We start from the raw sequence: 16,679 nt of genomic DNA on the forward strand, positions 1-16,679 counted from the left end.
ATACTGCGCATATCCTGAGTGTTCCCAAATGTGCACACTTGCGCTTCAAGTATTTTTTATTTATATCCACTGAATGAGTGCACTTGTAATTTTATTCAAATGAATAAAAAAAAAAACAATGTTTACTTCGATGTGTTTTTTTTAACTAGAATACGGAATTTTGTTCGTTTTACAAGCAAGCTGTCTTTGTTTTTATGTTCACTGAATTAGTAAAGAAAAATAATAAAAGAGATTACCCTGCAGTAAATATTTTATTTACATTTAAGTCTGACCAGTGGCATCTATAGTTGTGTTAAACAGGCCATTTCTGTTTGGCTCTGATTAACTCAGAATATATATACAAAATAGCGGACACTTAAATATGAAGCTTTCATCACCTGCAGGGTCTCATGTTTGCAATAAAAACAAGCATTTGCATAGACAATAGGTCTCGCCTTTGGGACCTTACAAGTGTTTAGCCATGCAACGGTTGACATTGTTGCACCAAGGATATTGTGCTGCATAACCAAATACTTTGAACTGGCCATTTTTCAGAACAAACTATAAATTATTTGAATGGCGTGTGCTTCATATAAATAGCATGTGTTCACCAATCGTAGGATTGTACCAGGGCATGGGTACACTCAAACATTTTCCCTGGGCCACAACTATGGTCTGTGGCGTGCCCAAGGCTAGCATTAATGGCAGCACGGTGGGAGTGGGGGATTAAGGTGGACGTAAGGGAAGCAAATCACATACATTGTGTGGCCAGTGAGTCATGGAATGGTTTGAAGGGTTCTTTCCTTACTGCCCTCTAAATTAAGTCCCCTGTCTCTAGTAGAGTCATGCATTTGATAATACAGCGTTATACTGTATCTAAATTGCTATCTCGCTACCGCACCTTGGGGTAAGCCATTCTGCTTGCTATTGCAAGCTTGGGATATGCAAGTGTAAAAAGTAACCAGAAAATCTAGGATCAATCACGGCTTCTCCACTTGACCCAACTGTTTGATCCTAGGCAACTGCCTAATTTCTCTTTACCTCCTTTTTTTCATTATGGCAAGTAAGAGCACCTTCAAATACACGAGTTTAGGATATATGCTATACAGACCTCTGCTGTTTGATTTAATAAACTATACTGTTGTACATGTATAACAACACCCTGGACACCCAGAGGGTTCCACATGGCAGCTGACTTGCCTCTTAGTTGACTTTTGACATTGTTGTCAGGGTGTGAGGAGGTGTGGATATTTCTACACGCATTTTTTAAAACGATCAGTTTTAAATAAAATACTTTTAAATGCACTTATCTATTCTGATGTACTAAGGTGTAACGCTTCTGCATGCCAATGAAATACACTTTTCCAATTTTGAAGCAACTTTGTCATTTTTACACGTTTGTTACAAGATGTATTGAAAAATGAATGTGTTCTTAAAATTACGTCTTTCAAGGCACTTTATTTGGTTCTATTCATTTACTTCAGTTAACCTGTAAAAAAAAAAAAGCTTTCCCGTTTATTTAACTTATTTTTGAATGTTAGTGCTTTCTGCAGTAAACACCAGCTCAGTGCAGTCACTTAGCTGGGGGAGGCAGGTGAAGGTCAGGAGGGCTGCATGCCGCCCCAGGGCCGTACTTTGAGCATCAGGTATCAGGGGAATAGGGTGTTTCTCCAACACCATTGAATGCAACACATGCGAAAATCCTGATGTACAAAATAAGCATCTAACTACTAAATGAGCGATCGACACCTCATGCAAACCCAGTTCTGATATTAAAGAGATATCCTGTTGCCAGCTGGGACATTACAAGACCTTGTTCTACTGTTGACTCCTGCACTGTGTTGTTAGTGTAATGGTGTTCGATTGTACCAGACACGTCCTTTATTGTATGCAACCCTTTCCATTTGATGGCAAGTAGATATCCGTTCTTGGTACCCCAACTGGCACATCTCTGGCCACAGGTAAGCCCCTTGTAAAAAGGGACCATGGACACCAAGGGCACCGTGACCAGAGAAGGCCTCTACGGGCTGCAACACCTATTGTGCCACCCTTAGGGGCCCTGTACCGTAACACACTGCCATTGCAGGCTGCTTGTTTTGGTGCAGAGAAAAGTGAAGAGGCAACATGGCACACATCCCTGTGTGCCTTGACGGCAATCCACTGCCTGTGGCCTAGGTAAGCCACCCCTCTAGCAGGGTGCACTAGACCACAGTGGAGGGTACAGTTGCATGACCACTGTACCCCTACAGTGTCTAAGTCCATTCTTAGACATTTAAAGTGCAGTTAAGCCATAAAAAATATAAAGTCTTGGAGTTGGTCATTAGGAACCCCACAGCTTCATAATGACATTATTGAAAACTGAGAAGTTTGGTAGCAAACGTTACAGCACATTAAGTTCCACCCTGGCATCTGTGTGGGTTTAATGTAAAATGCACACAGGCGGCATCTTTAAGATGCATCACGCAAAACAACCAGTCTTGGTGTGGTTCCTCAATGTCTGCCTGCCATTTGCCACTACCAGACCGGTTTCAAGACCCCTGGGTAGAGAGCCTCTGCTCTCTGGGTACAGAAACAAAGCCCATTCTGGGCAGGGGTGCCATGCCTCCTCCCCAGAATGGGTTGGGCCCAAGAAGGGAAGCTTCAAAGGCCTGCCGCCTTTGTAAGCGGTCAGCTCCCACCAGTTCTGATGCCCACTTTGGGCAGGAGAATCGGCAGGAAAACAGAGCTAGGAGGAGAGGTGTGCCCACCTTTGCCAACCCCACACCTCAGGTAGGGGAGGCCAAGTGAAGCACACATCTCAGTCCCCTCCATCTTGAAGATGAGGGCACACAGCCAATTAGAAAGAGGCTCATGTCCCTCCTCCCACTGGAGGGTGGCATAATAGGTGTGTACTCACCCCAAGGAGGGACTCATTGGTCCCAACCTTCACACCCCTGTAACGCTCCTAAATTTACTATTGAGGGGCAACCCCAAGCCTTGCCTCCTCGGATTCAAGAAAGAAGGACAGAAGAGCCGTGCTGACCCAGGAAGAAGAGGTCACCAACTGCTTTGCGCCAAGCCTATCGGCCTGTCTAGACTCCGACCAGACCACAGCAAGAACCCCGGTGGTTCCAGAAAACCTGCCCTGCACTCAACCTAAAGACTCGGGGCAGATTTACAACCCCATGCGCCACTTTTGCATCACTTTTAACATGGGAAAAGTGACGCAAAAGTGGCACAAGGGGCTTGTAAATCTGCCCCTCTGTCTCCAATGTGCACCGGATTTTCTCAGGCAAAGACTCACCCACAGAATCCGGATCCAAGCATCTTTGGGATTTTGCACCACTTTGCACCAGACGCCCACTGCCTGAGTTTCAGTGGCCCAACACCATGATGAGGGCTCCTCAGGGACCCTGATCTGGTAATCCCCAACCTCCCTCAAGTTTCAAGACGCCGCCTGCAGCCTCAACCTGAAGGGTCCCCTCCCCCGACAGCAATGGGAACTGGTAAGAACTAGACACCAAAAGACACCCCAGCACCAGATGCTCCAAGGCCTTGAGTGGACCAACCAACAGTGTCTAGACATCCTCCAAGAACCGAACTTACCTCTCTAGCTGGTGGTCGCCTTTAGGAAGCCTCCCTGCTCGAGCCTGCTGCATCTTAGCGGAACCGGAGATCTCCATTGAAATCCACAGGGTCCCAACTACGCCTTGGAACTGCACCCAGCCACCCCGTGCCGCTGGGGGTGCAGCTCCTGTGTGGATTGTTGGCCCCTGTAGTGCTGATCCTAACACCAAGAACTTTGCTTCCACAACAGAGTGGTCTGCTCGTAAGCGGTCCCTGACCGAAGGCTCCCTTAGCCCCATTGGTCAACATTGGGCCCAGGCACTCTGTGCCCGGCCGCCCCAGTGCCATATGTGGTGCAACTTGAGCGCCCAACTGGACCTTAGGAAACCTTGGTCCTAACCCCCAAAACTCCCATAAGCCGTTTACTTACCTGAGAACCATTAATCCTTTTTCTCCATAGGAACCAATGTTACGAGTTCATTCCTAAAAATGCTCTGTTGAGCTGAACTTTTCGTATGACAGAAAAGTAACTATATTGCAACCCTGAAAAAGTTTTACTTACCTTGTATTGTAGGATCCACGGTGTGGTATCTAGGCATACCACCCCCGCCAAGTAGTGGATGTAAACCTAAAAGTAACGTAAAAGTAATCAAAAGTAATTTCTCTGTAATTTAAACTGCTTTCAAAGCATACATAAACCTGTAAAGACTCCATCCCCAATTGCCTTACCTTGTAAAGGTTTACGATTGCAAATACATTTTACCTACTTGTGCCAAGTCCTGCTTGGTTCTAGAAATAAAACGTATGTATACCTTTTTTATACTTACCCCTTACCCAATTGGTCTGGATTCTGTCTCCGAGTGTGTGAAATCAGTCCTTGATTGAGTGAATATAATAAATGCTTAACACACAATCTTGATAGGCTAACTGCTCATCCACACTACCACAAAGAAAGCTGTTAGCACTTATCTAATTTAACATCTGATATACCTATAGGGACACCCTGGACTCTGTTCACACTATACCTTTCTTTGGTATAGTATATACAGAGAAAGCTTCCTACAGGGGGGAGTTGGGGGGTGGGGTTATCTAATTGTTTGATTGATACTGTTTTTCATGACCAGCCTTAAGGTTGCTTCCTCAGTTCTATTCGGAGACACAAGCACTTCTTATACTGCGCAATGCACCCAGATCGCTAGCATTTAATTGTACCTGGCCCGTTGTTCTCCACCCTGCTCACATGGCTACGGGACCACTGTGTCTAGTGGCACTTACATCTTCCTTTCCCCCTGATGGCGTGCTTCCATTTACTATCTCGGAATATTATGGCCTCATAGACCAGATGAAGTGCACTGCCGTCATTACTTATGCTCACCGCCTTCACCCGGCAGCCATTCTGCTCCAGGAGACTCATCTCATGGGGAATCACTGCCCCTTCCTGGCACACAGAGGATATGATTGGGTCTTACATGCAAGAAACGCTCGGGGCTATAGGGTTGTGGTGCTCCTTTCATCTAGCGGTCACCCAGGAAAACCGTGACACAGAGGGACGCTTTCTTGCAATCACAAGGACACTTGTCGGCCAAACAGTCAATATATAGAGTGTTTTCACCCTTCCTGCAGCTCACGCTGTATTTTTTAGGACCTTACTAAGATACTCCTAGACCTACCGTAGGGATTGACTGTAATGGGAGAGACTTTAACGCGTTCCCTGTCCCTGCTTCTAATGCAACTGGACCCTCCATCTGGTTCACGGTGCACCGGGCCCATTGTCTCTCTGATTGGGCCACGGCCCTGGGGCTCTGCGATGCGTGGAGGACATGGCGTCCACGAGTCCCTCAATACACATTCCTCAGCTGCGCCTCACTCACACTCCCGCATAGACCTTTTTTTTCTTAGTGACATCCGACTGTCATAGTATTAGTCACAATCAGATACTGGCCCATGGTATTTCCAACGATGCCCAGGTCCTTCTTTATCTGGGTTCTCCCAGGGAGGGTAACGAACCTATGTAGCATCTTAATGCCTAGTATCTACAGGATAGGGAGTTTGTACAGGCCATAAAAGTCTAACTACAAGCCTACTTTCATAACAATAAAGGGTCAGTTGCTGCAGTGGGTACTCTCTCGGCTGCTAGCAAAGCTACACTGCGCGGCTTTGCGGAAGGAAGAATCCGTTTGCAGGAGCCTGCACGTTCCTTGTGTATTATCCAATTGGAGGAACGTGCCCTCCGTTTAAAATCCCAGACTTAGTCAGAACAAGACAATGGTTCCTCCCTACATTTGGCCCTAATCTACAAGGACATTCACCTCCCCGCCTGGAAGCAGCCAAGCATCTGTGGCAGGCCACAATGGCTAGGATTTATGGGTGAGGGTACAGGAATGGGATAATACTTTAGTGGCTGGCATCTCACCATCACGCGAATAGGGTCATACAGGAGGGCACCGACTAGCACGGTGCTTCCCTTCTGTCTCTCTCAGAGATAATGCAGGCCCTTGCTCGCTATATCACTGCCTCTAAGCGGTTCCCCCTGATTGGAATCTAACTCTAGCCACTTCATTTCTTTCGGATGTTCCCCTTCCTCCTCCTCCACAGGCCAAAGATGAGGCTCTAGATGAACCTTTCTTGTTGGAAAAACTGGAAGAGGCCCTGTCCAGCGTCTAACCTGGGGAAACTCGAGGACCTGATGGGTTCCCTGCCCAGCATTCCGGGACATTCTGAGCCCATACCTCCTTGCCCTCTACGAAGAGGTGAACTGAGTACATTCCCTGCAGACAGACACTGCCATGTTATTGGTGATCCCCAAGACACAGCCCCAATCTACTTCCTGCACGAATTATTGTCCAATTTCCTTGATTAATGGGCAAGTCAAGATCTTTGCAGCTGTTAGTTGCACAGCTCGAGAGTCCCCCCACATTGGTACATTTCGATCAATGTGGTTTTATGCAGACTCGGGACACTGTCTCAGACACCTACATGTGGCCCTAGCCCAGAGTCATCTCTTACACCAGAATCTAGCTTTACTTCTAATAGACTTTGAAAAGGCATTCGATACGAGGATCAGGGGTTAAAGCCAAATGGCGTTGGCATTGGCTGGGATTGGCCCCCGCTTCAAGGGATTGGTCCATGCACTATACTCTAACCCAAGGGCAAGGGTTCAGATTAACGGTGTCCTCTTCCACATCTTCTCCATAGGTCGAGGTACGAGGCAGGGCTGTTCCCTATCCCAGCTCCTTTTTTTGCATTGGCGATCAAGCCCCATGGAGCATCTCATTCGAGTTGACACGCTGACTACTGGCTGGAAATGGACTGCATGTCACGAAGACCGCATTGTCTTGTACGGGGACGATGTTCTGCTTCACTGTCTTCATCTTTTACAATGTTTTGGAGGTGCATCGAGACAAGATAATTCTGGTTAAGCCTGTACTGGCACCTTTGGGCCCCTCTTGAGACTGCATGGACTGGCAAGACACAATACCCAGCCTTTGGCTTATGTTCAAATACCTGGGCATTTGGGTTTCACTGCACTCTGAGCTGGCCTGGGCTCTTAATTGGGAGCCTTTACTCAGAGGGCCAGGGCTGACTTGGACAAGTGGCAACCCCTTCCGTCAAATGTAATGGACGCATCGCTCTTCATAAAATGATGGTTCTGCACGGTTTTCCTTATGTCTTTCAAAATGTGCCACTTCGTATCCCGCAGACCTGGTTTAGAGCACTAGATAATAGTGCAATATCCTTTCTCTGGCACAGTTCAAGGGCACGCCTAGCATTTGCTCACCGCCAGCAGGGACCTTAGGACCCTGGGTATGTTGATTTTATACCTCTGTTACTTAGTGCCACACTTGTTGGTCATCCATGACTGGTTCAATGGAGTGTGGTCGGACCTGGCCAACTGCCTGGAACTCACCCTGCTGAGGTTCCCTGCATCTTATCTATGTTATACAGCTCCCCTGTTCCTAACTCCATGCCTTCGGTGACCAAGCTGTCCGTCCAGTCGTGGAGAGCTACTCTACGACACATTCACTGGGATGCCCAACTCACACAGTCAACACCTCTTTGGCATGGCATCTGGTTGGGAGAGCGGACATCGCTGCACGGTTTCTGGAGATGGAACATCACTGGGATTTCAAAACTGGGAGACGTATGGTCGGGGACCCATGTGCGCTCCTACCAGGAGCTTCAAACTACATACACCCTACCGCACACACAATTCTATGGGTATCTCCAGTTGAGGCATGCACTTCAATCGCATCTCGATCTGGACACATCACTTCTGAGCTCATCCTGAGTATCCCACGGCGCAACCACATCACCGGCCACCAGGGAGACTTCCACTGGCTACCTGTTAACAAGAGAATCACCTTCAAGCTTCTCACACACACCTACAAAGCCCTTCACAATGCCGGACCTACATACCTCAACAACGGCCTCTCTTTCAACACTACCACCAGACATTTCCGCTCCTCCCAACTGGCCCTGGCCACCATCCCACGGATCCACAAGACCACGGCTGGAGGAAGATCCTTCTCCAACCTCGCTGCGAAGACCTGGAACTCCCTGCCTCTGCACCTCAGGCAATCACCATTGCTGCTATAATTGAGGAAAGACCTCAAGACCTGGCTCTTTGACTGAACCGCAGACCCATACAACTTAAGAAACTTTATAAGAATATAGATTTAATTTAATCCACCGGAGGCTAAACTGTTATTGGGTAGCTTGGGCAAAGGAGGAATCACTAAAATGTATTGCTCTTTGATAATTAGCACCCCTGATAACCTGGACCACCTTAGGACTCGGTGGGAAACATGGTTGGTACCCTTGAGGATGATTGGTGCGACGCACTGATGGCACCCAGAACAATCACCACTTCCTCTGAACTACGCCTGATCCAAACATACTACTGGTATGGTGCCTATCTTTCACTGGCCCAGCTCCACAGAGTGGGGGTTATCCTAGACCCTACCTGTCCCCGGTGTGCTGATGCTCCCTCTGATTTTTACCATGTGGTTGTACCTGGTCATTCAGGGGTTCTGGTTGCAGAATTATTTGGGGGTTTGGGATGGGAGGTTCCCCTCTCGCTTTTGCTTGGGGTCCTCAAGGTCTTGGATGGCATGAGGACTAACCGAACATTCCTGGGAACGGGCCTTGTGGTCGCAAAGAGGGACATTGCAGCCCGGAAGTCCCCTGCGCCTACCACTCTTTCCCAGTGGTGCTGTGGGGTAGATTGGTGCGCAGTGCAGGTGCTGCCTCTTTATGAGTCTAGGGGCTACCCCTGTAAAGACGGCTGTGTGTGGGGGAAATGGCTGGACTTATACATTTGAAGTATGCTTCTGGGATTGCCGTGCTAGGGTTGTTACCGCAATGTAATTATGTGTTTACTTATTTTCTGTCACTGCTTGCATTTGCCAAATTTAATCCTACTTGAAGTGTCAATAGTGTGTCACTTTGTTCTTTTTCTCATAATGTAAAACCAATAAAATAGGATTATCACAAAAAAATAAGAATTAAGCCCTAAAGAGGTTTTGTAGTGGACAGGGAGTATAATGTCTTTAGTAAAGCTCCCCCCCCCCCCTAACCCCACCCTCCCCACCCCCGACTGTAGGGGCAGAGGTTGTTGTCTTGGCCTGTACAACAGAAGCCTGCAAGTCTACGGTACTATGCAAACAAACAGTGTATGGCATACAGTTTGCCTGCCCTCTTGCAATCTTTTAGGAGATGAGAGAGGGTGCTAAAGTAATCTGGCAAACAAAAGGCAATATCCCACAACAAATGTGAGAAGCTTGCTACTCAGGCATGAGGTACTACTAGCATGATAGGCAAAGACTTTGTATTTCAAAGCTTCTAGTCTCTTGGATTTTCTATCCACTGCAGCCCAAAGATGTACATTATGTTTCTATCTGGTCAAGGATGCGAAGACTACTCTGCTGTGAGGCACATAAGATTAAAGGTAATGGTTTAATATTCCTGGCTACTAGAATTGAATGTAGGCTTTCCCATGCCATACTGATGGCACCCAGGCCCACCACATTGAATGGTACAAGGGGCTCAATCTTGAGATGTGTGTGATAGACATTTTGTTAACTGTCACCAAAGCCAGTGAGAAGAGCAATTATAGAGCACCAGCTGCAGTTTCTAATATATATATATATATATATATATATATATATATATATATATATATATATATAGTCCTCCAACAGTGGTCCCTCGTGCCCATAAAGTTCCAATTGAGAGGACACATCACTCACAATTTTTATTCCAGTGGAGGTGGTATGTAGAATGTTCAGGTGGGAGGAGCTTACCAGCCACACTCAAACCTCATCATGAAAACCGGGGATGGGCTAAGTAACCCTAAAGCCTAAGAGTATGAGCCAAACAAATCCAGGAATCCCAAAAGCCTTTGATCTTGTAATGTTCACTATTTGCATCACCTCTTCCTCCACAAGTTATTTGACAACTTCTTCCTAATGGTCTAAAGGCTTAAACCATTCAGCGGTTTAAGAAGAGCACCTCAAAACTGGTACCAATCATCTCGCAGACACCATAGAACCAAATAGGCTCTTGGAATTGGGTCATTCTGACACCAGTGAACTCATGTCCTATGCAGAAGATGAAAAGTGCCTAGAGTAGACTGGCCCAGTGGCTATTTTCGGAATAGAGGTCAGTTTTACTGAATGTAGCCGTAAAGGGAAATGCTATGGCTCTGCACCAACCAAATATTAAAAGCTGCAGATGCAGATTAAAGATAACAATTGTGACCTCCTGTACATCAAGCACCTGCCCCAGTGGGACGAAAACTAGCTGTGATAACAGAAGTCCCAACATAGGAGTTTGGAGGTGTTCCAGAGGCAGTAAGCTCTAGAGAAAAGAAAACTGAGTACACCTCTTTGGACTCTGTACTATGAGTTGCAGCCACAGTCCGCATTAATCTCTATGAGGATATCAGCTCTGCAAGTTGGTGGGAAGAGGGTAGTTTTATATTTTGCTTTGAACCTCTCGTAGTTCCAAGAAAAAAAAAACTGTGCTTTCCTCTAGTCAACTTTAGGTGCGTTAGGGTAGAAAGAGCACTAGAGCTTACCTCATCGCTTTACAGTCTGGACTAATCATTACAGCCAACACAAGTGTAGGTTAGCCAGTCATTTGTATGTGACAATATGGAAAGGGCTTAAACTATTCAATTTGTGGGAAGAGTGGTACTGAAAAAAAAATCTAATTTCAAAGACTGAAAATGGTAGAACTCAAAAAAAACCTAGAGACTGTGGCTGAAAATATGAACTTATGTAATCAACAGCATGTGAATATGTTTTATTTGTCATACCCATAAAAGTCCACGTTGGCAGTACAACTGCACCCCTTCATACAGATGAACTGCCTTTGGTGAAGAATAGGATTCCAGATCCAGCCAACAATGTGGGGAGAAAGTTTATGTTGAGGAACTGGCAAGAAAATAACTGTTTCAACATTAACATACTACAATACATTTATAATCGTGGCACATACTACAAACCGAATGACCTTGCAGCTGCACTAACATGTCAAGTGTCCAATAACTGGTAATTTTAAAGAGTCTGGAAAGTAGGAAACCCATTTAAACCTGTAGTCAACAGATGGCGCAGCTCTTCAACGGAGGTGTGAAAACAACCTGATCAAATTCCAAAACACATGTATGCAATGTAAAAACGGTTTAGTATTAAAACAGCAAACTGAACAATATAAAATATATTGTACTTTTATTTCTGAATACAGACACTACACGCACACACCATACTAAAACACACAGTGCCACATTAAAATTACATCCCATTAGCTTTTCAAAATTAAAGCAGTGCAACAACCCACGATATATAAAAAAAACGTTTGGTCATTTTTGTTTTTTATTATAATTCACAGAAGCTAAAAACGACGGACAAGTATTAGGACTACTGGGAAGGAATCCAGTAGAGAAGATCGAACAGCATCTTAAACGCATACCAAGAACCCCCAATCCAAAGCACAACTCTTATCCTTCCAACAACTTCTCCCACCCACCCCAGATCCTTTCAACAAAGGAGACTTTCATTTGTGTTACAAGCAAGTAGATGGATTCACCATAGAAAAAAAGGGCAAGACAAGTGGTGTGATCTATGTGGAATATTTAAACTGTACATTCACATGCCAGGAGTCAGACTATGTAGGACAGAATGTAGAGTAAAAAACGTAAAATCACACATACTTAAGAATGAAATCATTCTAACACATCTGACATTTTTAACATTAACAAGCATCATTTTCCATTTCTTAATGGTAGTGAAAGCATAGCGTGCCTCCATGTCAGAGGGAGACCGATTATCCAAAATAAGGCACTGAATGAATAGCAGTGTCCCAAGGTTTTGAAAAAACTAATAATTTTGGTTTCTACAGTGACCCATTACAATACAACTGGCATTTTCACACCTATGCCCATAGTTTATAGGCTCTGCTCCAGCTGCAACAAGACAAGAATACCAGCAGCATGCTTCTATAACGAAATGGTTACTTACCAGTAGCAGTAGTTTTGCAGCTTGAAGAGTTTTCTGGATTTGCATGTTATGCATTATTCCACCATCTCGTGGTTGGGTCCGGAATAGTCTGTCCTGGACCCAAGTCAAGTTCCTGTGCTTGGTAGCAATCTTCGGATTCTTTTTTCCCCTTTTTTCTGTAGGGAAGGTCTTAAATCCTGTTGTCTCTAGATGTTAATTTTTGGATTTCAGTGAAATGGTGGTCCCACCTGTTAGCATTCCTCCTTTTTAGAGGAGGTGAGTGGTCGCATGTGAATCCAGAAAACTCTTCAAGCTGCAAAACGACTCCTGCTGGTAAGCAACTATTGCGTTTTGCAGCATGAATCCTTTTCTGGATTCACATGCTGTGCATCAGAATATGTAGCGTTTTGCCCCTTCTTGAGGTAGCTGTGGTAAAATGAGAAACACTTTGCAAACAGGTACCTTTAGTCCCACTTAAGCCTCCTCAGTCATCTGTATATCCACACAGTAATGTTTGGTGAATGTGTGTGGGGATGCCCATGTCGCCGCAGCACATATGGTGTCCATTGGCACGTTGGCCATGAAGGCCAGGGTTGCCCCCTTTCTCCTTGCTGAGTAGGCCTTTGGCCATGTGTTTAGAGTTTTTCCTACTGAGGAATAGCATACTTCAATTGCCTCTACAATCCAATGTGCAATTGCGCCCTTTGTCACAGGTGCTGCCTTGTTGGACCTCGAGTAAGAGACGAACAATTGATTGCCTTTATGGAGTTGTTTTGTCTCTTATAGATATTATATAAAGCACTTCTTACGTCCAGGGTATGAAGGCTTCTTTCTAGTCGTGTTTGCGGGTTTTGGAAGAAATCTGCTGCTGTATGCTTTGGTTCATGTGGAATTTGCTTACTACGTTAGGTAGGAATTGAGGGTTTGTCCTTAGGATAACCTGGTCTTTGTGGATTTGCATGTATGGTTACTCAATCGTTAACGCTTGTAGTTTATCTCGTAGAGATGTTATGGCTATTAAGAAGGCAGTCTTTATGGTGATGTATTGGAGTTCGGTTTTGTGCATGAGCTCGAATGGTCCTGTCATTAGTTATGGTAGAACTGTGCTTAAGCTCTACTTTGAGGCTGGAGCCTTTCTTGGGGGTGCAATCCTTTTGGACCACTCAAGGAATCTTTTGATGATTGGTGCTGTGGAAAAGCTTATACATTAATTTCACCCAGTATCAGCTGCAATTGCTGCCAGGTGCATCTTGAGGCTTGAGTAGTTGATGTTACTGTCAAGCAACTGTGTCAGATATATGAGCACGGTTTCCTGTGTAGAAATTGAGCTTAGTGTATTGTTTTTTTGTACACCATATGGTTCACCATTTCCACTTTGCTTCGTAGCATTACCTTGTGGTCTGTTTTCTTGCCTACTTCAGTATTTCCATTGTTCTTTGAAGTAAGTTTAAATGTCCAAACTCTGCGTATTTGATATTTATTGGCATTTATAAAGCGCTAACTTTCGCTCCGGAGGGAGCATCTTGGCGCTGGGCACACAGAAGGTCATCTAGGGGGGCATGGATCAAATAGCTGCAAGAACCAAGGAGTCAGACTGAGAATAGATTCAAGTTTTCAGAGATTTCCTAAATAGGCTTTCTGAGGGAGCGTGCCTGAGGCTTGGGGGGAGACGGTTCCATGCCTTAGCCGCCAGAAAAGAAAAGGTCTTTCCACCCTTGGATTTTAGTTTTATACGGGGTTCAGAAATAAAATTGGCACCAGATGACCTCAAATAGCGGGTTGGAGTGTAACGTTGGAAGCGCTTGGTCAGGTAGAATGGGCCCAAGCCCCTGTTGGCTTTGAATACAGTGACCAAGAGCTTGAATAAGATTCTCTTATGGAGGGGTAGCCAATGGAGAGTGTCAAGGGCTGCAGAGGCTGAGGACCTGCGGGGAAGTTTCAAAACAAGCCTAGCTGCCGCATGTTGGACACTCTGCAGCTTTTTCAGAGAGGACTTCTTGATGCCTGCAAGGAGGCCATTACAATAATCCAGCCGGGAGAGGATAAGTGCCACCGCGACTGCTTTCCTGGCTGTGATAGGCAAAAAATTAAAAAATTTCTTTAGTTGCCTAATCAAACTGAAACAGCGCCCTGCGGTAATACGCACATGTTCGTCGAAGCTGAGGGACGCGTCAAATTGAACGCCCAGGTTGCGTGCTGAGGCGACCGCGCTTGGTGGTGCTTCAGAGTTATGGGGCCACCAGTCTTTGGGGGAAAAGAGTGTGCCTTTACCTAGGGGAATTATTTCTGTTTTGGCGCTGTTGCATTTTAAGTGATGCCGGTTAAGCCAAGAAAAAACCTCTGACAGACAGTTTTGAAATCTGATGGCTGCGTCCGGAAGTCTTTTATCAATAGTGACGACAAGCTGGGTGTCGTCAGCATAGGATGTCACAAGAATCCCATGTGACTCAATCAACGTGAGAAGGGGGGCCATATATACATTGAAAAAGAGGGGGCTCAGGATGGAACCCTGAGGTACCCCTGAGATGATGGATCGTTCACCGGAGAGGAAGGGACCCAGGGAGACCGTTTGGGAGCGATTGGACAGGAATGAGGTTATCCAAGCAAGCGCGGGGCCCGAGACACCAATCTCACGCATCCTATTAATTAGAATAGCATGTGAGATGGTGTCGAAGGCCGCGGTTAAGTCGAGCAGGATGAGGACAGCCTGCCTGCCCTCATCCTGTAAGAACTTGATGGTATCTGACAACTCAATCAAAGCGGTCTCTGTGGAGTGGCCGGAGCGGAAGCCAGATTGCTGTGGGTGCAGGATACAGTGAGTTTCCACAAAGTTCTTTAATTCCTCATGGACTAGTTGTTCCGTGATTTTGCCTAGCGCAGGGAGAAGTGAAATTGGGCGCATATTAGACAAATCGGTAGGGGATTTATTTTGTTTTTTCATGAGGGGCTTAACTGTTGCCTTCTTCCACTCAAGGGGGACAATGCCGGAGTCAAGGGATTCATTCACGATCGCATTGATTAGAGGGTTAACGGCCTCAATAAGATGGTGCAAGATGACTGGGGGGCAGGAATCCGTGGGCGCACCAGATTTGCAGGCTAGTATGGCTTTACGCGTTTGCAATAGGGAGACTGTTTTGAATTGGTTTAGTGAGGGAAACGTTGTGTGAGGCCCCTGGGTGGGGTTGGGAGCAGGGGGGAAGTCCTTGTGGATATTATTAATTTTTTCCTCAAAGAAATCAGCAATTTGATCACAGAGGGCTTGCGAGGGGGGGATTTCAAGTGCCAGTGCTTTGGGGTGAGTAAAAGATTTTACGATATTGAAAATCGTTTGTTGTTTCTGTTTAGCAGAGTCTATTGCATGAGTGAAAAATGCCTTTTTTGCTTTTTTTATATTAGAGAGATATTGCTTTCTCTGGAGAATGTATGTGGATCTGGACGTTAGATCGTAGGTTTTTCTCCATTCTCTCTCTAAAAGCCTACACTTAAGGTGGCAGTCAGCGAGGGCCGGAGTATACCAGGGAGCATTGGGTTTCTTTTTTCCTCGGACAGGTTTTTGGTTGACGGGTTTTGCATTGGCTGAGATTACTCTCTCAATCCACATGTGGAAATTTGTGGAATCTAATGAAGCATCACCCGTGATGGAAGGGGGGGGGTACAGCCGGTTGAGGGTTAAGTTTGATGTACTCAGCTACCTTTTTCCAATTAATGGGGAAGGGGGTGTGAGGAAGTTTCATGGGGGGGGAGGGCAAGGTTGTGTTATTGATGGAGAAGGGAATGAGGCAGTGGTCTGTCCATATTTGTGGCACAGGGGTAGAAGCATCTAGGGCGGTCAAGTTTGTGCAGATTCCGTCCAAGGTGTGTCAGGCATCAGTCTGCTCGGCTGAGCATCGCTGATTCTAGGTGAAAGATTTGCCCCTTTGCATTGTGAGGAGGTCAGTGTCTGCCTTGAGCTTGATCATTTGTCCCTTGGACAGTTCAAGTAGGCTTGAGTAATAGTTTTCTCTTGCCCATTGAGGGGCTATGTAGATTAGAATTGTTCCTGGTTGTCTGGCTTTCCCTAGAACCCTTTATAGTAGAGGAATATGAGGAAAAGTGTAGGCAAATGTCCATGACCAGTTAATGACAGGGCATTCCCTTTTGATAGGTGGTGTTGAAATCTGGAGGCGAAGGATTGGCATTTCTTGTTCTCCATAGTTATGAATAGGTCTATTTCGGGGGTTCCCCAGAGTTTGAAGACTTGTTGCAGGGTCCTTTGTTTTATCCCCCACTCATACGAGCTGCTGTTCTGTCTTCTGAGTAGATCCGCTTCTGTGTTGTCTTTTTCTGGCAGGTGAATTTTGTGTAGGCTGATTTTCCTTGAATTGGTACATTTCCATTTTTCTTGCGCTAGTTTGCTTAGGGTGAATAATTTTGTTCCTCCCTGTTTGTTGAGGTAAAACATGCCCATGAGTTTTATGGCAGTCCTCGCTGTCAGAGACTGACCCTTCTGGTATAGGTGAGTTGCTTGTTTGATAGCTTGCATTCTCATTTGGGTCGGGTATGTCCGTGCAACTTTCGAGTCTAATCTTGCTCCTAAGGTTTTTCTTGTTCTGGCTTTGTAGATAATTTTTTGTGGTTTACTGAAACCCTAAATTGTCCTAGTGTCCTGATCACCTG

Source organism: Lissotriton helveticus, chromosome 9 (genome assembly GCF_964261635.1).
Source record: "Lissotriton helveticus chromosome 9, aLisHel1.1, whole genome shotgun sequence".
Taxonomy (NCBI): Eukaryota; Metazoa; Chordata; class Amphibia; order Caudata; family Salamandridae; genus Lissotriton; species Lissotriton helveticus.